At 33.5% G+C, this 22,778-nt stretch overlaps 1 non-coding gene and 2 pseudogenes across 1 annotated transcript; 1 reads left to right on the top strand and 2 right to left on the bottom strand.

The window, feature by feature from the left end:
- Positions 1-182: 182 nt before the first annotated feature.
- On the bottom strand, positions 183-3,520 carry LOC9311731 (annotated as a pseudogene).
- Positions 3,521-6,690: 3,170 nt separating this feature from the next.
- On the bottom strand, positions 6,691-15,928 carry LOC9311730 (annotated as a pseudogene).
- TRNAD-GUC lies at positions 10,368-10,439 on the top strand. Its single transcript has one exon. It is a non-coding gene; the product is annotated as a tRNA-Asp (tRNA).
- Positions 15,929-22,778: the final 6,850 nt, after the last annotated feature.

Genomic DNA, 22,778 nt, shown 5'->3' with positions numbered 1-22,778 from the left:
TTCATTAAAGAACTCACATGATAAATCATCTCTTTCTGTCTACCAGCCCGAACAGCCATTGATACTAGCATCGCATTGACTACCATGTCTGCAAGAATCTAGTCCATCAAATTATTATAAAACAATTCAATAATATATTTATGCAGTTTCTCTATGCGGACACTATAATCTTATACAGAAAATCACAAATGTGTATGTAGAAAGATGAAAGTAGATACGACATCTGAAATAGCGTTAAGATCACCAAGGAAACATGTGAGTTTTGCTGTACCATACCCAACAACTACACTATCCACAGTCCTATATATAAATTAAAGTGTTGGTACTTCACTAGTTAATAATTTGATATTAGTCAGTTAATTTTTTTTTTTCATATTTTACCTGATTTTCTCGGTCCAACCTGAGAATGGTTCTTTGAAAGTGCTGGTAATAGTCGAAGGACGAATTATCACCACCGACATATTTTACCTTTTTGCACCTACCAACATTTCTTCCATTGCTTTCGTGAACACGTATGTGTTTGGCCATCCGTACATTTTTGCCCTATTTTATATTCAAGAAATTATGAATTTTAATAGATGAAGTAGATAGCAACACTAAAATGTAACTAGGGATCACCTAGTGAGTCCGAAATCCTTCATAGCTTGTGTGATGGTCTCGGTCAAGGCTCCGGTGGCTTGAAGCTGGCTAAGTTTTTTCAAGAAAATTAATTATTTGTCAATTTTGTGTGAGTATGTGTGTATACATGTGGAAACATGAACAAAGACTTAAACTTTAGGATATCTCTTGGCAAAATTCGGGGCTTTGGTAGATCCCAATGTGTTGATCCCAAGTGGTACATATGTGATTAATTTAACATTTTTTAAGTTTCACATTGTTAGAAATTTCACTTATAATTTATTTTTTCTTTTCTTAAATTTTGATAAGAATAAAATTTGGTTATAATAGTATTAATTTACTTGGTGGACCATCTGATGTTCCAACTCGGAGTCTTGATGATGAAGGCCCAAATCATCAAGGAAAATGTCTCCATTCACATTAGTGATCACATACTTTTTCTTCACCACCTCAAAACAAGTCCTTTCCCAAAATCTACAGACATTTGGAACAATTCAAGGTTATAACATTTCTATTAATTAGCATCGCTCTAAGATCGATACTTATATTTATTTACAATATTTGGACATAAGCTCCTAAAAACTCGAAGTATCATTTTCAATATTCATACTGAAGCAATATTATTTAAATGTAGGTACATTACAATTTTAAAATATTTCTAGCAATATTTAATTTTGAATAACAAGGTGTTTGGTCTAGTTAATCAAAGTAATTAGCAAATTGTAGTAAAAAGTGGATATTACTACAATAAGTCATTAACAATCATAGATTATTTTGTTTTAGTTGAATAACACAAAATTTTTAATGACTTTATAAAACTCTTAATCCAATAACACCATATTCATTAGGATTTTAAATGATTTTTTACAAGTCACAAACTAATAACACCAAATTTTAAGAGAGTTTAACAAAATCTTGATCGAATAAAAATAGATTCTACATAACAATTAAAGTCATTAAAACTCTATTTAAATCATAAACCAATAACACCCCCTAAATGTCGTTCGGCCGGAAATTTTTCTGGAAACGAGTTCGTCGGCTGGATATTTTTCTCTTCTCTATTTGTCATAAATGGGCTTTGTAACACATTATGGCCTTCTTGCCACGTTTAAAATTTTCTTTATTTACATATTAGTTTTGTTTCTTTTTTTTTGTTTTATTTAAAATATAATGGCATAATTGTTATTAATGTTACTCAAGAAGGTTAATTAGACTTTTTACCAAAAATATGGGTTAGTCTAGTAAACCAAATAAACCGTGTATCATTTGAGTTATTTTAGCTAAGTTTAGAGTCATTTTAGGTAAATCTCAGTATATTTATTTACAATATTTGGACATAAGCTCCTAAAAACTCGAAGTATCATTTTCAATATTCTTTTTTTTTTTTTTGAATCTAATGTTAAATTATATTCAAAAGTAAAAATGACTGTTTTACAACAAGTGCATCGTTTAGATAAAGAGTTTTTAATCTAAAATGCTAACATAAAAACTTGGTTTCATATCCTAGATGCTAACCACATTTGGAGGCCATTTTCAATATTCATACTGAAGCAATATTATTTAAATGTAGGTACATTACAATTTTAAAATATTTCTAGCAATATTTAATTTTGAATAACAAGGTGTTTGGTCTAGTTAATCAAAGTAATTAGCAAATTGTAGTAAAAAGTGGATATTAAACCTCTTTGTTGAACCTCTCAGTAGCAGATTTTTCGTCTGATGCTCTAAGAAGAAGATATAGTTTCCTCAAGTTTGGTGCAACCTTAGTATCTTCTCCACAAAAACTGCATTCAAGTTAAAAGAAAGCTAACATAAGAGTTAAGAACGACTAACAATACTTATTACAAATTTCAAAAGAAAAAAAAAACAATATTTATTTGAAGTTTAATGTATATCTTCTTGATAAACAAAAAAGTTTTTATTTTATTTTTGAACACATGTCGATCCAGCTGCTTCGATGTTGATATTGCTTTCATCCTCTTTATGAAATTGATTCTCTTTTTTTCTGAATGAAATTGACTCCACACGCAGTTACAGTATTTCCTACTATTAAAATTAACCCGAGAGGTGAATTTTTTTTAAATGATCTAAATCCAATCGACAACAAAAATAACACGCTACAAGGACACATTTGTACATTTACGACCTATATAATATGTTTACATTATAGGTCTCTAATATACATTACTAATCCGATGATCTACAAAAATACATGCATGCATGTAATTAATTTTACAAAATTTCCGATAATTGTACGTAGCAAACTGTATCCACAAATGTTAATTTATCAACTCAGTGGTACTTTCCTAATAAATAAACGTGTTACTTATTTAATAAATATGACCAAAATCAATTCAAAGGATTTGTTAATTAGCAAATACCCCTTGTAAAAAAAAAAAAAACTAATTAATGGACGTTACAAAATTTATAGAAGCGTTATTGCCAATATATCTAAAGACAATTAGACATAGAGATATAGATCAATACTCTTTCCTAAGAAGTCAGTAGTTTTTTTTTGATAAATCCTATCGGCTGATTCGACTAGTCCCGGTAGAAACGCACCGAAGTGCTTCAGAGTGGACTACTCCCCGGCCACCACACTGTCTGACGGTCTGACCCGAGTTTGGAATACTTTCCGACTAATGATAGGGGGTAACCAGATCGCCTGTTACTGGACTACCAGGTAAACTGCTTGAGCTTTTTGGCCCAAGCTCAGACTTCCACACAAATGTGTTTTTTTGTTTCCAGCGTAGATCGAACCTGGGTTAGTTCCTTCCAACCTTTCCCCAATTTTCAACTACCACTGGACCACAGCTGTGTGGGCCAAGTCAGTAGCTCCGATCACCAATATAGATTTGTTGTCAAGATACTGAAGAACACTTACGATCTCCTTAGTCCACATTGTATGCGTTTTAAGTAAGAAAATAATAGGACAACTAAATTATTTGGAGAGGTCGAGAGTTATAATCGTGTAAGTTTTCTTTATAAAGACAAACACTAACGTCATAAAAACTAAAAAAGACTTCTCATAAAACTAAGAAAATAAACCAAAGGAGCACACAATGCACAAGACCACCAATTGTTGGGGTCGGATTCCATCCTTTGGCGCCGAGCCAGACTTAGAACACCTCGGGAGTTTTACAGAGATCACCTCGGGATATCGCATCATCCACCCGGGGTTATCCACCTAATCAACCTAGGGATACCCGAGCCCATCGCCTCGGAAGTACCCGGACACGACATTAGGGATACCCGAGCCCAATCGTCTCGGAGTGCCCGAGCCCATCGCCTCGGGGTACTCGAACAAGACAGCTCGGGGTACCCGAGCTAGTCTCTCCTGTATACCCGAGCCGATTGCACAAGTTCTCCGAGGCGAAGTCTTCATCATCACCCGAGGCAAAGACTTGGTAAATATTCATCTTCAAAGTATCATTTCCAAGCACGGCGTCATTTCCGAAGGATCATTTCCGATAGACCCGGAAATGATAGGGGAGAATCTCGAAAGATCAACTCAAATCAGGAAACCTTCCGAAAACCCCCAAAAAATAAGGAAACTATCCTAATCCGCGATATTCTGAGCCGACTTCAAGATAAATGGAAATCTTCCGAGAATATCGCTGGAGAGGCGGTTTATCACCCCTATATAAAGAGATTCAAGGCTCTAGCAGAAGGCAAGCAATATCGCTCTAGAATTTACACTACGCAAAGCTCTCATAGCACAAACATCTTTTCTTTTGCGATCAAACTCTTGTACGATCAAAACTACTTTTTTCATCAATAAGATCAAGAACACCATCTTTGGTTACAATTGTTTCTGTTGTTCTTTGAGAATTCACATTTATCGTATCCCTAAATTAAAACTCTAGACAAATCTCGATTGTGTTAGTTTCGACTTCCACACCAATCACTCGAAGAGAGGGCCACTGCTTATAAAACTCAACCGGCTTTCTCCACCTATCTCTGAACTCCACCGTCTTATCTGCATCAGCTTCCTCAGCATCTCCGATGGCTCAGATAAGGACTGAAGTCTAAAAAGCCACGTCTCAAAGAGGATTTAATGATATAGGTAAAGAGATGCCGAAACAAAGGGACGAATCACCTTCTTGAAAGCTTTACCGGAAAAAGGAGAAGTAGAGTCTCCTACGGCAAGGCAGAGACTCGAAAACAAAATGGGATCAAATTTATGTGAACAAAGGTTACATTAAATGAATTTTGCTGCAAAAAGTTTCTCTACGAATCAAGGCCTTCGACTTCTATTTGTTCTATACATCATTTAGTATGTTCATCTCTTCGTAAGCTTGAAAGAATAATTAAACACACCAATGAACAAAATTGCATAACAACATCTTTTTTTCAAAAGATGTAGGGTTAGAGTCTCTCCGAAACTTGAATCTGACAGCTGAAATCTGGAAAACAAAAATGTGTTGTCTAACAAGTGATCGATTTCCTTATTTTCCTTGTTTTTTATCCGGTTTGCATAAAATAAAACTTCAATCTTAGTCTAAACACTTTTTACCTGAAACGACAAAATAACTATTAAAAAGACTCGATAAAACATTGATTTCACAATGAGAAGTATAGTCAAAAATGGTAAATATACTAACACATCATATAATAGCTAGCAGATTTCTAACAATAATTAGTCGCATTCAACACAATTAACTTGCAAGCAAGATGGACATTTTCGAGCTAGAGGTTGCGATAAATTAATATTGAGATAAAAAAAAAAAAAAAAAAAGTTATCATTGAAGTAGAAGGTAGCTAAGAAATGTTTACTACACTAAAACCTCTATAAATTAATAGTGTTGGGACCGTGAAATTCTATTAATTTATAAAAGTATTAATTTATAGAGAGTTTCGGCTAATTTTGTAATTTAAAAAAGCTTTTTTTCTGAAATTGCTTTATAATCATTATTTTCTAAACCAGTTACAAAGAATAAAAAATTATTATGTCTAGATAACAACAAAAAAAGTTTTTGATGTAGTAAAAATGTTAAAAATAAACTATACCAAAAATTAGTGTAAATTAAAAGAAAAATAATAGCAGAGTCATAATTCACTAAATATTTTACATTATAATATATATAAAGATATTACGAATTGAAGTTTATACAATTATTAATTTATGATATTGATGAGACCATATGTTTACATAAGAATTTCAAAAAAATTATTATTTTATTAATTTATCGACTTAAGTCATTTTTTACATTAGTCCCAACTCGGGATCCAGAGAATTTATTAATTTATAGAGATTATTAATTTATTGAGTATTAATTTATAGAAGTTTTACTGTATATTGTACTCATTATTATATGAAGAACAAATAGTATATACGCGTTTGGGTATTCGGTTCGCTTCTAGAACCGAACCATTCGGTTCCTAATATTTTCGTTCTGAGATTTAGGAACCATATTGGAACCAAATCAAAATCGGTTCAGTTCGGTTCCTATTCGGTTCGGTTCGGTTTGGGTAGTAAATTTTGGAACCGAGTAGGAACCAAATTGTTTCGGGTATTTTTTAAACCGAAAATAATAATAGAATCATAATGCAATATTCAAATGCAATTATGTAAGTATATAATACAACATCACATATTAGTCATTATACCATTACAAATCCAAAAAATAGTTGAAACTTGGAAAGTATTAGGTCAAAAGATATTCAAAGTTTTAAAGATACCACAAAACACAAGAGAGAGTTTTTGTCTGCTCTTTGTCTTTGAGAAAGAGAGAACAAAGTAGGGTTTTTAGGTTTGGGTGCAGATAGGAATATATAAGAGGCTAAGAGAGACTTTGTGTTAGGTTTATGGTGGGCTATTGGGCTTGGGTAGTTAGGTTTAGGATTTGATGGGTTTGGAACTTTGGGTTATATAAATATAGGTTAATGGGCTATATTTTTCAGGTACCCGAATGGATATCGGTTCCTACCCGAACCGAACCGATACCCATGGATATTTGATTCAAGATCCAATCGATATTTTCACTAGAACCAGAACCGAACCCATCAATTTTGGTTCGGTTCGGTTCGGTTCGGTTGTATGTGGATCCATATTTTTGTCCAGGCCTATACTGACATGTAATGATGAATATGAGAATATCATGGTCTTAGCAAGTACAGTTGTCGTTGCCAAAAAAAAAAACAAAGCAAGTACGTTGGCTTAGCATACTTAATCACATATATATTCCTTGGGCCAGAATAAGAAAAATATACGAATAATATATAAAATCATTTGAAGACATACTTAACCAGCCCAGGAATATGTGTATACACAAAATAGTCGTCCCAATTGATAATCTTCGGATCAAAATAGAAAATGTCGGTCTCCACTCCTGTCACTGGCAATAGTTTTTGCAGTTCTTCCGTATTTGTATCATCGAATCTGCGTGTATATGTAATTTAGTTATTCGAATATCTATATGATACATATATGTTACTGTAGTGGGTCAGGTCAAAAGGAGCAATCCAAATTGAGATTAGAAGAAAAAAAAAATAATAAATAAACACTTACATTCCATAGAAAAAGAGGTAAGGCTGATAGAGATCGACAAGCCGCAATACAAAATTTATCTTCTTACTGAGATCCCTCAATTTCTTCTCTAACGACTTACAAAGTACCATGTTTAGTAACTCAAGTCCCTATAGACCAATAAGTCATATCTATAATTAGGAAATTTCTGATTATTCGAAATATAAATTTAAATCACGGCAAATGGTCAGAAACATTACCTTCAAAGGAAGTAGATAATGAATGGTCATGTATCTATGGAAACTAGGCATATAATTTAAAACATCTACTTTCCCGACCCGAACCGCCTTCCCTTCTTTGTTGGTCCATGGTTTCGTTGTAAAATACCGGTATGCTATTTCCGGCATTTTCTCATTTTTAAATAGATTTTTCATCGAAGAACCCACATGATAAATCATCTCTTTCTGTCCACCAGCCTGAGCAGCCATTGATACTAGCATTGTATTAACAACCATATCCGCAGGTATCTGGTCCATCAAATACGTAGAATGTATCAAATAAAAACAACTCACTAATATATTTATGAAGTTTTATTATGTGGTGACTATCATATTATACAGAAAATTTCACATATATATAGGAAGATGAAAGTAGGTACCACATCCGATGTAGCGTTAAGATCACCAAGAAAACATGTGAGTTTGCCTGTACCGTATCCAACAGCTAGACTATCAATTGTCCTATACAATAAAGAGTCGTTACTTGCATTTTTTTTCAAGTGTCGTTACTTCATTGTTATGAAAGACTTAAAATAACCAATTAATTTTTGTTTTTGGATTTTACCTAATGCCCTCGGTCCAACCGGGGAATGGTTCTTTGAAAGTGCTGGTAATAATTGAAGGACGAATTATCACGACCGACATATTCTCCCTTTTTACCCCTACTATCATTTCCCCCATTGCTTTCGTAAACACGTATGTGTTTGGCCATCCGTACATCTTTGCCCTATTTAATAAATTATAGATATACCGAAGATTTAGAATTTTATTAGACGATGAGGTAACAAATCAATATTCTCAAATACTATATCATGCTCTCATATTTATTTAGGAACTCATATTATTGTATTTTCTTCACGGAAATATCAAAAAGATGACAAATATTGGTCATATGTTTTAAATTTTTATATTTTGGTGGCGATGTTTCATCTTGTGTTCCTTGAAATGTGAAACATAATTTTTAGCAAATTTGCGAAAGATTTTATATATATTTTTAAAGCTTTTACAATGATTTTTTTTTTGTTAAAGTAGGTTTACAAGTTTTCAAATTTGTAATAAGTTTTCGTAAAGTTTCATACAGTATCAAAAAGTTTTTAAGACATTAAGTTAATGTTTATAACATATATTGTTTCGAGATATCTTTTGGTAGTATAAAATATGTTTTCAATATAACGAAATTTTAAATTTTCATAACATTCACAAATTCTTTCTGGTAAAAAGATTGTTCATAATTTTTTTCATTGGCCAATATATAAAAATATATGATACTCGTTTTTCAGGTGTACTATTGTCCCCCTCCCAAATTAGCAATTTCGTTTGAAAATAATAGTTATGAACCATAATCCTCCTCAAGTTTATTTTCAAAATACTTTTTTTTTTTTTTTGTGCAAATTTATTTTCAAAATAGTTTGGTAACAAAACTAAAGTGTAAATAGTGATCACCTTCTGTTGACAAAAAAAAAAAAGGATCACCTTCTAAGTCCGTAATCCTTCATGGCTTGTGTGATGGTCTCGGGCAAAGCTCCGGTTGCTTGAAGCTTGCTAAGTTTCTTGATATCTTGTGTTTTTGCTCCTTTTTAAGCTTTGTTTCTCTTGGTTTTTCATCATTTTGCATTCTTGTTTAGGTTCTTAGGTGCATATTTCCATAGCATTTCTTACTTTTAGGTTCTTGGAGTGGGGCATTGAGTTTTAGAAGCAAATGACGTTAAAAGAAGTGAAGAATCAAAGAATCAAGAGGAGGATGAAAGCAATAGAGCAGTTGGTCGATTGACTGGTCGATTGGGACCAAACCAGACCCGCGGACGAGAAGGAATCGAGGAAGCAGTCGACCAATTGGTCGATTGCTAGGTCGATTGACTGGTCGATTGCCTGGTCGATTGGGTACTTAAACCGGGTCAAAACTCGGTTTGTTCCTTGTTGACCCGGTTCGTTTTCTTTTCCTATAAATGTGTCTAAACCTAATTTCTAGATTTCTTATGCTACCTAAGCCTAGTTTTCTTAATTTCTCTTTGTAATCAAGTTCAAACCTTTGTGATTCTTGCTTTTATATAAGTATTTCTTTAGATTCAACTTCTATCTATCTCTTATACTCTTCTTCTAACATAAATCTTCAAGGATTAGTGTCAACTCCTTGGATTTTCATGGCTTTAAGTGAGTAGTCTTCTTAGAGCTTTTGGGTCAAGTAGATTAGGGTGGTTAGGTGATGATTTGTGATGCTTAGGACTTAGTCTTAATATATCCTTACTCTCTAGGTGCTCTTAGTGCTAGATTAGTCTTGATTAAGCTAGTCTAGATCATAGGAAGTTTCATGCCCGGAAGGTGTTCGATGAAATTCCCGAAAGAACTTACTGAGTGCTTAGCATTCCTAGCCAATGGAAATTGATGATTAGGGTGCTAGGTGGTTAGTTAGGCTTGAAATTAATGCATATTAGTCTTGTGATTGCCAATGGAAATTGATGTTAATTGCTTGATTAGTGTAGAGTTATTGCCATGGAAGTGGATTAGCTTAAATTAGTGATCTTAGACCTAAGGATTAGCAAATGATTGATTGTATTAGCATCATAGACTATCCTTTGACCACCCAAGTCAATAACCTTAACCCAAAGGCTTATTCATTTAGTATTTTCGTCTTTGACTTTTTGTTGACTTTCGTTGACTTTTTGTTGACTTTTATAAATTGCATCTTTCTCATTTATTTTGCTATTGCTTTATGTTTATGGGTTATTGCTTAGCTTAGACACTTGTTTAGCTTTGTCAATTGCTTTTGGTTTGTTTATTTCATTTGCATTTTAGTTCCTTTCGTTTTCATTTCATTTAGGTTGTTAGTTTAAAACCAATCCTATATTTGCTTAGATTAAGAAATTTTGTGTATTCTTAGTGTATTAGATCTCTAGTTCCCTGTGGATTCGACCCTTAAGTGCTATAAACGATAACCATTAGATTGTGGTTTTTGGACCTTGAGGAAATATTAATTGATAGAAAAACCTCTTAATCAATTTGGCGCCGTTGTAGTATAGTGGTAAGTATTCCCGCCTGTCACGCGGGTGACCCGGGTTCGATCCCCGGCAACGGCGCCATATGGGTTAAAGTCAAAGACGAAAATACTAAATGAATAAGCCTTTGGGTTAAGGTTATTGACTTGGGTGGTCAAAGGATAGTCTATGATGCTAATACAATCAATCATTTGCTAATCCTTAGGTCTAAGATCACTAATTTAAGCTAATCCACTTCCATGGCAATAACTCTACACTAATCAAGCAATTAAAATTCAAGGAATTTAAACTATACACAATAAGTAGACATATATTTCAGAATTTTCAACAAATATTATTAGTCACACAAAAATTTACTAGAAATTCTAAAAATAGACCCACGCGTAGCGTGGGTTCATAACCTAGTACAACTATTAAAGAGACACATCATGCAATTATACAATGGGATTCAGACGCGTTTAAACTGACTTTTTAAATCAGTTCACGAAGTGACAAATCATTTCTTTTTTCCTTTATTGATCTGACAAATAAAACGAGTACGTATGAACTTGGTGATTTATATTAGGGCGGTATTTTTTTTTTTTTTACTGTGACAAAAAAAAAAGGATCACCTTCTAAGTCCGTAATCCTTCATGGCTTGTGTGATGGTCTCGGGCAAAGCTCCGGTTGCTTGAAGCTTGCTAAGTTTCTCATTAACAAACTTCTGCTCTTGATTGATATCTAGGCCGATGGCTCCGTTTAACGTCTCACCCATACGGTATGGCGTTTCCATTACCAATCCCGATTTTTCACCACATACATAAGCTATATATATACATAATAATGTTATTAGAAAATTAAATTATGGATCAGATCTGATTTAGAATATTTTTTCAATATCTGGTCAAGTTGAAAACGGGTGCCAAATTTTACTCGGTTTGGATTTGGACGTTAAAATCATGAATTAAAAAGCCGAAATAAAACTGAAATTTATTAGACTATTCGGTTTTAAACAGACAAGAACATGAACGATAAATGCTAAAAGATTGTCTCGAAAGTGTTGGAAAGTTGTCAAGGAAATGAAGTTTGCTGGACGTATATACTTCATTTACGATCTAATATCACACGAAGTATTTGTCAGCTCACTTAAACAAACAAAAAAAAAAGAATTATTTGTCAATTTTGTGTATATATATATATATATACCTGTCGACACATGAACAAAGACTTTGATCAATTTTGTGTATATATATATATATATATACCTATGCACATCTCTTGGCAAAGTTTAGGGCATAGGCAGCACCCAATGTGTTGATCCCTAGTGCTACATCATATCTGTGATTGATTAACATATCTTAAAGTTTGACATTGTTATAAAATTCAAATATGATTTTTTAAAAAAAAAGTTTTGAAATAGAAAATCTATGATAAATGATATGACGATGATGCTGTTTGGATTTTTTTTTTTTAAGTTCTAGTAAGAAAATCTATAAATGATATGAACCAATTTATTGATGCTGATTGGATTTGAATTATTAGAACTCCATAAATTATGATAGACACCATATTTAATAATGAAGAATCGATCGATACTATCTAGTATCTATATAGACGGCTAAATATTAAATTCGGAATTGATTGATAACATGTATATTGGTTTCACAATAATATTAGAATTCCTTACGTACTAAGCGTTTCTTAAATCATTAAAAATAATAATAATAATAATAATAATAATAATAATAAGCGACCTACACACCTTGTTCAAAACATCGCTAGGCGCTAGTCTGGCGCTCGAGGTGGGCCTAGCGCCTAGCGACAAAATCGGAGATTATACGGGGATTAATCGGAGATTAGTTTTAAGGCTTTTATATTAAAATCTATAATATATACAAACTACCGCATTCATTTTTCAAAAATCACTCTAGCTTTGGTGGTAAACTCCTCTGCGTAACTCCACAAGTCCTCAGTTCGACCCGCATTACCCGCATGTTGGTCACATTTTTTTTGATTTCCCTATTAATTAAGGGTAAAATCGTAATTTTCTTTCCTTCTTCCTCTTTATACCCTGCGACATCCAACCCTAATAGCCGTCTTAATATTTTTTTTTTCACCATTTTTAGTTGTTTTTTTTGCTTTATGTACCAAACTTTTATAGATCTAATAGATTTATAAGAAACTAAGCCAAGATAACTTCACCCAAGCTTCCAAACAGGAGATTTACTCGAGCAAGCGATTAATACGGCCGATTTGGGTTATTCGCGGCGGAGGTCCACCGTTGAGCGCCTTTGTGGCCGCCTCGGCGGCTAGGCGTCCACGTTTTTGAACAGGGCCTACACATATCAATCGTTACATACAACATCTTTTAGCGTCGGTGATATATAGTCAAAATTTATTTCATAGTAATAACAAAAAATTGAATGTTATAATATTTTACCTTTCATCAAAATTAGTAGTTGCAGCTAAATTAATAATGGCATCAAGTTGGTGGACCATCTGATGTTCTAACTAGGGGTCTATATGATGAAGACCCAAATCGTCAAAGCCAATGTCTCCATTCACAATAATAATTTTCTCCAAAATAAGATTTAAATTGGGAAAAATGTCGTTAAAATCCCCAACTTATTCAAAACGTTGATTTAAATCCTCAACTCACGACGAAACGAAATAAATATCAAACTTATATTGACTTTCTAAATAAATATCAAACTTATATTGACTTTCTAAATAAATATCAAACTTATGTTGACTTTCCAAATAAATATCAAACTTCCGTTGACCTAACCATATTAGGTACGACGTTAAGTGGGTTAATAGATCTCGTTAACGGAGTTAATTTACTGTTAACATAAATGTTAATTGATAACAACATCGTTTTATATAACAACAAAACGACGTCGTTTTGTCGTAACGATTGAATTAAATCTCTAAAGTCAATCTTAGATCCCCAAATCGAGCAAAATCTCTAACCCTAAATCTTCATATGATTTGAAACTCGGGATTTTATTGAGCAGTTACGACAAAACAACGTTGTTTTATGTTTAGAAGGAATATTGTCATTTTTAATTAGCAGGTCTGTTAACAAAAGATTAATCCCATTAACATGGTCTGTTAACTCACTTAACGTTATGCCTAATATGGCCAAGTCAATGAAAGTTTGGTGTTTATTTGGAAAGTCAACATAAGTTTAATATTTATTTGGAAAGTCAACATAAGTTTGATATTTATTTCGTTTCGTCATGAGTTGATGATTTAAATCAACCTTTTGAATAAATTGGGGATTTTAATGATATTTTTCCCGATTTAAATTTGATCCATATTTTTCCTTCACTACCTTGAACAGGACCTTTCCCAAAATCTGTAGACATTTGGAACAATTTCATGGGTTATAAATTTTTTGAAAAAGTTGTTAATGTTAAATGTAAAATTTGAATAAGAAGATGTTTGATAAAGTTTATCAACAAAAACAATATTTTTGATATATATACGCTTTTCGCAGGAATTTATAATAAAAAAGCATAATATTGCAGTTTTGTTTGAATATGATTTTAGAATAACAATAAATTCATATTTTGTTAGTAGTTAAATGTTTAGATGACTTCAGACAACATACATTGTGAATTAATTTGCGGACAAAAATAATTACATCTTTCAGACAACATACATTGTGAATTAATTTGCTTATATCAATAACATGAATACCATATTTACATTTTGAATAAATTTTGTTTTTAAAAATGCTTCAGAAAATATAATATTAATTAAAATTTTAAAATACCATACAATTGATTTACATCAAAATTTGACTTCATCAATATTTTGTTGTAAGAAAAAATCATAAATATAATTATGAGGTGGATTATTTGTTTATTAACCTGAAAAATCTTAAACCCAAATTTATATATACATGGTGATTGGTTTATATGAAAAATAAACAAACAAAGTATGCTGCCAAAACAAATAATTGAGATAAATAAATATATATATATATATATATATATATATATGTTTTGGGTAAGTATATAAGGATAATAATGTAGCAAACAAAAAGATGTAATATTATCTCTTCCCTCGACTAAGAGGCTAAATCCTCAATTACTATGGTCGGGTGATGTGTGACTCTTTGATTGAATCAAACTTCGCAAAGTATAGTAAGAAATGATATAAACCTCATCGTTGAACCTCTCAGTAGCGGTGCTTTCGCCTGATGCTCTTATAAGAAGATATAATTTCCTAACTTGTGGTGCAACCCGTAGTATCTTCTCCACAAAAACTGCATACAATTTTGAAAAGCTAACATAAAAATTATTTATAGATTATAACAATTAATATTTCATTTAATTTAATATTTTAAAATATTTTGTCTATACACGCTATAAGAATTAGTAGCATATGGTCTGATCTCGTAAAAAACTTTCCCTCGAGAGGAGAAGCAAAAAAAAAGATAAAAATTGAAATCTAACTCTAGATCCAAATGCAAAAAAAAGTAACACACTACAAGGACACATTCGTACATATATCCTTACATAGCTAATACGATGATGCACAAATACATGCATGCATGGGATATTCTTAAAGTGTACTATCCAAAATCTTGGCCGGTTCAACTGTTTTTGAGTCATCAATGGGATACTGTACTTTGGCTCAAACTAAGATGACTTGCATAACCTTTGTTATATATCCCCCACAACATTTATTTGATGACATCATAGACTAGTACTCATAACTAGTTCATATGATTACTTACATATAAAAACTAACCCATTTTTGGATTTAATTGGTTTTAACAATTTGAGTTTTTGTAATTTAAAAATACCTATTTATACATTTAGGGAAAATGCTTCTGAGTGAGAACGTACGTGAACGTGGAGACAGAAAGATGAGAGAGAGAGAGAGAGAAAGAGAATAAAAGATAGGGAAAGAGGTTCCATATCCAACGGTGGTGAGCCTCAGCGAAGGTTAAAGTGTATAGTTTAAGTTTATAACTTTAGTAATTAGGGTTTTGATTTGCAATTAGATGTTTATGAGTTTCCTTTGTAAAAAAAGAATGTTTATGAGTTTCCAAGAAACTTAAGATTTAGAAAACATCCAAAAAATTTTGTACAATTTTGGATAGTTTGACTTGATGAACAGTACTCTATATTTTTTTCTGTTGTTGTAAAAAGTGATATATAAAGTTTTGTGGGGGAGAAGCGAAGTTCTAGAAGTGTTTTTTTGGAACTTTTGCACAAACCCATAATTTGAAAATTGTGTTATATGAACAAAAATTTCGAAAGGATTAGCTAGCAAATACATGACTAATTAATTAGTCGACGCCTCTGAAATTTAAGACGTATTTTTGCCAAATATATTGTATATCTAAAGAGAGAGAGAGAGAGAGAGAGAAAGTGAGAGAGATAGAGATCAGTACTCTTTCCTAAGAAGCCGGCAGCTCCAATGATCAATATAGATTTGTTGTCAAGGTACTGAAGAACACTTACGACCTCCTTCTCATTCGACATTGTGTGTGTTATTAAAAAGGTTTGCGTTTATGTGAGAGAATAATCGGACAGACAAGATACAACAACAAAATTCTGTGGAGAGTTCAAGTTTTATGATGGCCTTAAAACCAACACCAACGTTAGCACCGACAGTACTATATAAATAAAGGTTACATAAAAATGATAAAATTGTTAATAGCGACGGGAGGAATATCTTCAATTTAAACACAATAAGATTCAAAAAGAAAATTTTAATTCTAAACGAAATGCAACTGCATGACTATGGCTATGCTTGGTCTATGACAATATTCCAAGAAAATTATCGATTAAAAGACGCTTATAAACGTTGTTAATCCAATTTTAGAACAGATAAATGATAAACTAACATCAACCAATAAAACAACATTGATATTTATGAGCGTCATCATAGTTTATTAGGTATGGTTTATTAACAAAATTCTAAGAAATGATTGTTAGAAATAAAGATATTAATATGTTTTATTTTTTTGATAAACCGGGGTATTCCAAACTTTCGACTTAGGGCCTAACTGGTTTAAACGCAGCGGTTGCGGTTGCGGAAGTTTGCGGAAGCGGGCGGTTGCGGTTTCAAGCGTTACCAAGTGTTTTGAACGACCGGTTTAGCGTTTGAAAATGGATGCGTTTGCGGGAGTTTTATGACTGGTAAACCAGCGGGTGCGGTAGCAGTTAAATAGAAAAATGACCAAAAAAATAAAACATATTACAAAGAAAAGAATTAAAAACACCAATATATTATTATGATAATATTAGAAAAATTGAACATGCTTAATAATTAAAACCATAAATAAAGTATTAAATAATTATTCAAAAATAAAAATTTTTGTAATAAGATAGTACTTTATGCTGGTTTAACTCCAAAAATCGCATCAAGTAATGGGACAAAGATGAAAGATATATATAAACGTTTGATTTTTTTTTTCCAACCGCTACCGCCCGCAACCGCAAACGCTTGCGGGAATGAGCTTTTGAAATTCAGCGATTTCGAGCGGTTTGAAGCGGTACGGAGCGGTTTCTATGATTGGTACCAACCGCTAACAACCGCAACCGACCGCTAGCAATCGCTAGGAGGGTTCTAGCGGGAGAACCAATCAAGCCCTTATAATCGCTTTCAGTACCCGTAATCAACTTTTAGATATTCCAAATTAAAATATTATCCTTCGTACCAAAAGGAGTTTGAACCTGAAACACAAGAGAACCAACCCTGTATACCACTAGACCATATGACGTTAAATATTAATAGTTTATGTGAAGTCGTTGCATAAATGTCATTACCGTTTTATAATGACAATCAAATGTTATCTAGATAATGAAAAATCTGTATCTATTTTACTAATAACAAAAGGTCAAGTACCACATGTTACTTTCATTTTATTTATTTGAACCCTTAAATCTAAATTTTTTATTATCAATCACTAAATAGATTGGTAAAAGAGGGTTAGTAAAATACATTCTCTTACTGTAATTTAAAGAACTTCCTATGTATGATTGCTAAAAGCTGAAGATACTAATTGATGCTTAGATATATATATATATATATGAAGAGAAGTCGAAGAACTTGATTCTTACCACTCAAGAGAAAATATCTAAAGCTGTAGTCTAGTGTAATCTTTGTCCACATAAATTTGAAGTAGTTGTGGATGCCCACAAAACGTCGATTGTTTTTTAAGCATTTAATAACCCAACATTTGTAGTAAACTGGTAATACGTCGACATTTCTTTAAGCGGAATGCATTTAACTCCGACGTTTGTACTTTGTAGTTTTTTTTTGTATGAATGTAAAATTTATTCAGCAAAAAAAAAAAATGTTTTACAATAAATATGTCATTGAAATCGAAATGCGTTGAAAAAAATCAGAAATAAAATATATACAGAAGAGGACTAGCGACTATGGGTTTGGAACCAGAATCGAAGACCGCCTTCATACTCGGAGGATCCCGACGTTGCCATTGTGCTAAGCCGATTTCGAACACTCTTGTCAATCATTGAAGTAATCGACTGTTACGTTCACGCCAAATGCTATGGGTAGTATTCTGGAATACGTACCTCAAAACAAACGAGTGTAGTCAAGAGGTGTTTGAAGCAGTGAGTAGAGGGAGAAGGTTTTCCCAACTTGTCATAAAGCTATGATCGAGAATACCCTGGGCAAGAGCAGCCCAAACTTGAGATGAGTAAGAACACAAGAAAAACAGATGATTTCTAGTCTATACTCCATCTCGACAAAGAACACAACTACCATTTGCACCCACATTCCACCTTATCAGTCTATCCCTTGTAGCTAACCGATTCTGAATAGCAATCCAAGTGATGAAAGAGAACTTAGGAGTAGAGTTGGGGAACCATACTACCTTGTACCATTCACAAATTGGGTTAGCTTCCCGAATTAAGTGCCAAGTATGTCAGGAGGAGAACTTGCACTTATAAAAGTCATTCTTTCTTTTCCACAACGAAACATCATGGCCAGTTTGAAGTACTCTGTTTCGGTTAGTATCAAGCTCGTCCTCTATTCTATTCAGAATGTCAAGACGGTGCCGTCGACAGCGATGAGTGGCTAGAGCGTTGGCCACTGTGCATTGAGGGCCTATTTCCATGTCTATCTTACCTCGTGGGCCTAAATGATCAAACAAATTCCCCATACGGCACCAATCATCATGCTAGAAAGACGTATCCTTACCCAAGTTTACCTCCATCTTGTGCAAAGGTCTCGCTTTTGATCTATACTTTCGAATTTTTCTCCACATCCACGACCCTGATGAAGAGTTTCCACAGACTGACCAAAGTGAAGCATTACGCAAGAGATTTTTACAAACCCAATTGACCCACATTGAGTCCCTGGCAGAGAGTAAGCGCCATATGAGCTTCAAAACACTAAGCGTATTAGTCTCGGAAAGTGGTCGGATCCCCAAACCACCCTCTTGTTTTGGTTTACAAACATCTTTCCTAGCTATTTTCGCCTTTCAGGGATTCAAATCAGGGCCTGACCACAAAAAAGCTGAAAATAAACTCTCAATTTCTTTAATGCACTTACTTGGCAAATGAAAAGCGGAGAGCCAAAAATTTGTGAGACTTGAAAGGACCGACCAGTCCATGAGCTTACACGAGATCGAATACTCTCTAGTAGTGGAAGGTAGTCAGCTCGTGTCATACCTTTAATAAGCAGAGGGAGACCAAGGTATCAAACTGGTAGTGAGCCCACTTCAAAGGGAAACTGGAGCAGAATATTATCTCGATGATGTTGAGTAGACCCAGCCATGAACAAGGTTGATTTCTACAAACTTATTTTTAAACCCGAAATAGTTGCAAACTGATCAAAAACCTGCAGCGTACCCACAATTGCGGAGAACTTCCATCCGAGAATACCAGAATATCGTCTACAAAACATAAGTGAGTGAGTCTCATTTTTTTGCAGCGAGGGTGATAACCTATTAGTTTATCCGCAGCCGCCTTGTCAAGCATTAGTGAAAGAACATTCTTGCAGATGACGAAGAGATATGGTGATAAAGAACAGCCTTGTCTCAGTTCCCTCAAGCTACGAAAAAAACCCAGCTAACTCCCTATTTACTTGAACAGAAAAAGAGGCAGTCCCAATACACAACTCAACCAAATGAATGAAACTATCCGGAAAATTCATGGCCTGAAGGATATTAAGCAGAAACGGCCACTATGCTGAGTCAAATGCTTTGGAATTATCAATCTTAAGAGTGCAACGTCTAGATATTGACTCTTTGTGGTAGTCCTTACTATCTCTGATGCTAGTAATTGATTCTCCATCATAAGTCTATCTTTGATGAAGGCGGATTGGTTTGAAGTATTGAAGAAGGGAGAATCATCTTTAGCCGAATAGCCATTAGCTTTGAAATCACCTTGTATAAGACATTACAGCAAGAAATAGGCATGTAGTCTTTCATTCCTTAAGCTTCAATCTTTTTAGGGATGAGAGCTAGGATCGTAGTATTTACTCCTTTGGGTAAAAAACCATTTAAGAAAAAAGATTGAATTGCTGTAACAAAATATTTCCTTAAGATTTGCCAAGAATGTTTGAAGAACTCTACTATGAACCAATTAGGACTCGGACCTTTGTTTCCTGGCATCTTAAACAGAACCTCGTAAATCTCCTCCTCTTCACCTCTTTTGTCAATGTAACCTGATCAGAATCTGAGTAACGAAATGGTAGCAGTTGGCAAATTTGATCGCTTGGACTTCCTACAAAATCTCTTGGTTTATGCGATAAGAACTCCTCAAAGAATCTTACTGCTTCAGTTTTTATATATGCCTACTCTGTAGCTATAGAACCGTCTTGACACTTTATTTCTCTGATAGCATTTTGAGCTAATCTGGCTTTAACTGCATTGTGAAAATACTTGTTGTTTTGTCTCTCACTTGAAGCCAATGAAGCTTAGATTTCTGTTTCAAAAAAGCCTCTTCTAGTTCAGATACATGATCCCAATTTTTATAAGCTTGAGCTTCTTCTTCCATTGCAGCCGGGGATGGATTTCCTAAAGTTACCAATTGCTTGTCGCAAAGGATTTTGAAAGTTTCCTCTGTTTTAACCGTTGAAGAGCTGAGCTTCATGGGACCTAAAGAACGTAAGATAGGCTTCAGCTCTTTTAAGTTTTTGGCAAACCTGAATAATGCTGAAGTGGAGTGAAAGAGAACCGGAGTGCTATCCTAATACTATTGTAAAGTTGGTAAAAACTTTGGCAAAGTAGTGATGACATTCGAGAATTTAAAAGGACCTCTTCTTCTTTGAGTTTCAGTTCCCATCTTAAAACGACATCTCAAGTGATCAGAGCACCCCTTTGATTCGAAGATACTGTAAGATTCTAGAAAGGAACGATTCCAAACCTCATTAACTAACACCCGATCTAGCTTTTTGTAAATCAATCCTCCTTCTTCCCTCTTGTTACACCAAGTAAATAATGGACCATGTGAGCTCAGATCCACTAATGAGCAGTGCCTCACTATCTCCTGGAAATCCCTCATACCCATATGGACGGTGAGTTTTCATAGTTTGATTATTCTTCTCCGTCAAGAATTTCGTTGAAATCTCAAAGAATTAACCAAGGTTTATCTTGGAGTAGTGGCGACCCGAAGTGATGTCTAATATCTTCCCACAATTCTTTCCTTTCGTCAGCATGATTAGAAGCATACACAAAAGAAACAAAGAATTCCTCTATACCACCCTCAACCAGAATAGAACATGTAATGAGTTGTCCGCTTTTAAAAATCGGAGTGACTCTAACATTGTCCCTCCACACAACCCATATTCTTCCCAAACAATTAAATTCATAGTTTGACATTGAAGACCAATCTCGGAACACTGATGAGATGATTAGAGGGGCCTTACCTTCCTCAACCCACATTTCCAATAAACATCCAAACTGAAGAGAATCTGATTGTATCCAATCACGAACTATAGAATGTTTTTTTAGCCGAGAACATTCCAGAAGAATCCTAACATTAATGATGTTTCTTGGAGGTTCTTCTGCTCGAGGTGCTAGGGAAACCCTTAGCTTGTTGAGAAAAACTCCGAGGTGGTCCTTTGCGAATTTTTTGTTTGTCGAGTTGCTCTTTGCGAGCTTGCTTTGTACACTGTCTTAGTAGGCTTGTTTACGCAGCCTATACTGTCAATCATGTCTTCTCTTTCTTTAATCTGAGCAGGACTATCTGATCTCTTTAAATCCGTTGATTCTTCCACTATTTCAGCTATGTCTTCCACTGTATCATTGAGAAAAAAGAAACGAAGAAGATGACAGAATTGTTACTTGGCCAAATTCAAGCGGCTTAATGTTTTTCTCACTACTTTTGCATCCTTTCCCTGGTGAGACTATAGACCAGCCTTCTGTATCCACCGTTTAAGATGAGTCTAATTTTATTAAGTATACAATAACAAAAAAATAAACATAAATTAGCGACAAAAACAATTAACATATTTTTATCTTAATAATTTTCATAATAAACTCACGCGTAACGTGGGAATTTATCTAGTGAAAATAACATAAATCCGTAAGTACAAAACGACGATATAAATGGTCACTTTATGAGAATCTCGGTCAACTTCAGTTTTCTTAAGATAATTCAATTAGTATCATGTTGGAGAATCTTAGAAAAAAACAAATTTTTGGAGCCAATCTTTCACGCTTAATTTAAAACCAATATTCAAAATTTTGAATGGAGCCAAATCAAAACGATCCTCTAATTTTTAATCATTAAATATAACCTTCAAACTAAAAATGATTTGTAAATTATTCATAGATTCTAAATTTGATTTGAATTTTCCAATTCTAAACTATGAGAGTGAAGTTTTGTTCGATTTAAACGAAATTTCACCGAGAGAAGAAAACTTTAGTAATGGTTATGAAGTTTTTCCAGTTGATCATAACTCAGTTGACTTCAATGAAAATCGTTTTTCCAGTTGGTAACAAATTGATTCCTTAAATTGTTTAGTAAAATATTCTTTTTCTATATGTTAGTGTCCAGTGCTAGTCATCTTCTAAAATACGTAGACGTGACTTTTGTTTTTTCACTGTTTCACTTAAATTCCAGTAGTGTTCTATCACAAAGAGAATGTGATTTTCTAAAATAATCTTCTTTTCAGTTATTAACTTGCTTGTCATATTTATATTATTTTCTTTGAATATTGTTGAATTGTTAGGTGTTAAACGTGTATTTTCATTTTTAAATCAACAGAAAAACAATGATCCATCTCAAGATGAACCAAATCTATAAGTGGCAAGAAGAAATCTCTTTGATCAAGAGAGATGTGAGATTTAATGCTCTACTAGAGAGGAGTGTTGATGGAAAATTGAAATAGTATATTACAAGATAAGTTTCTAATCTATTTTCAGTATTTATACTAACGGTACAAAGGATTTGGTGACAAGCGCAAGAGAGTTTAGTAGTGGAAAAGAGTATGTATCCG

This window comes from Arabidopsis lyrata (assembly GCF_000004255.2).
Source record: "Arabidopsis lyrata subsp. lyrata unplaced genomic scaffold ARALYscaffold_5, whole genome shotgun sequence".
Taxonomy (NCBI): Eukaryota; Viridiplantae; Streptophyta; class Magnoliopsida; order Brassicales; family Brassicaceae; genus Arabidopsis; species Arabidopsis lyrata.
Note: the sequence above shows the minus strand (reverse complement) of the source record. Positions and strands in the feature narration are given on the sequence as shown.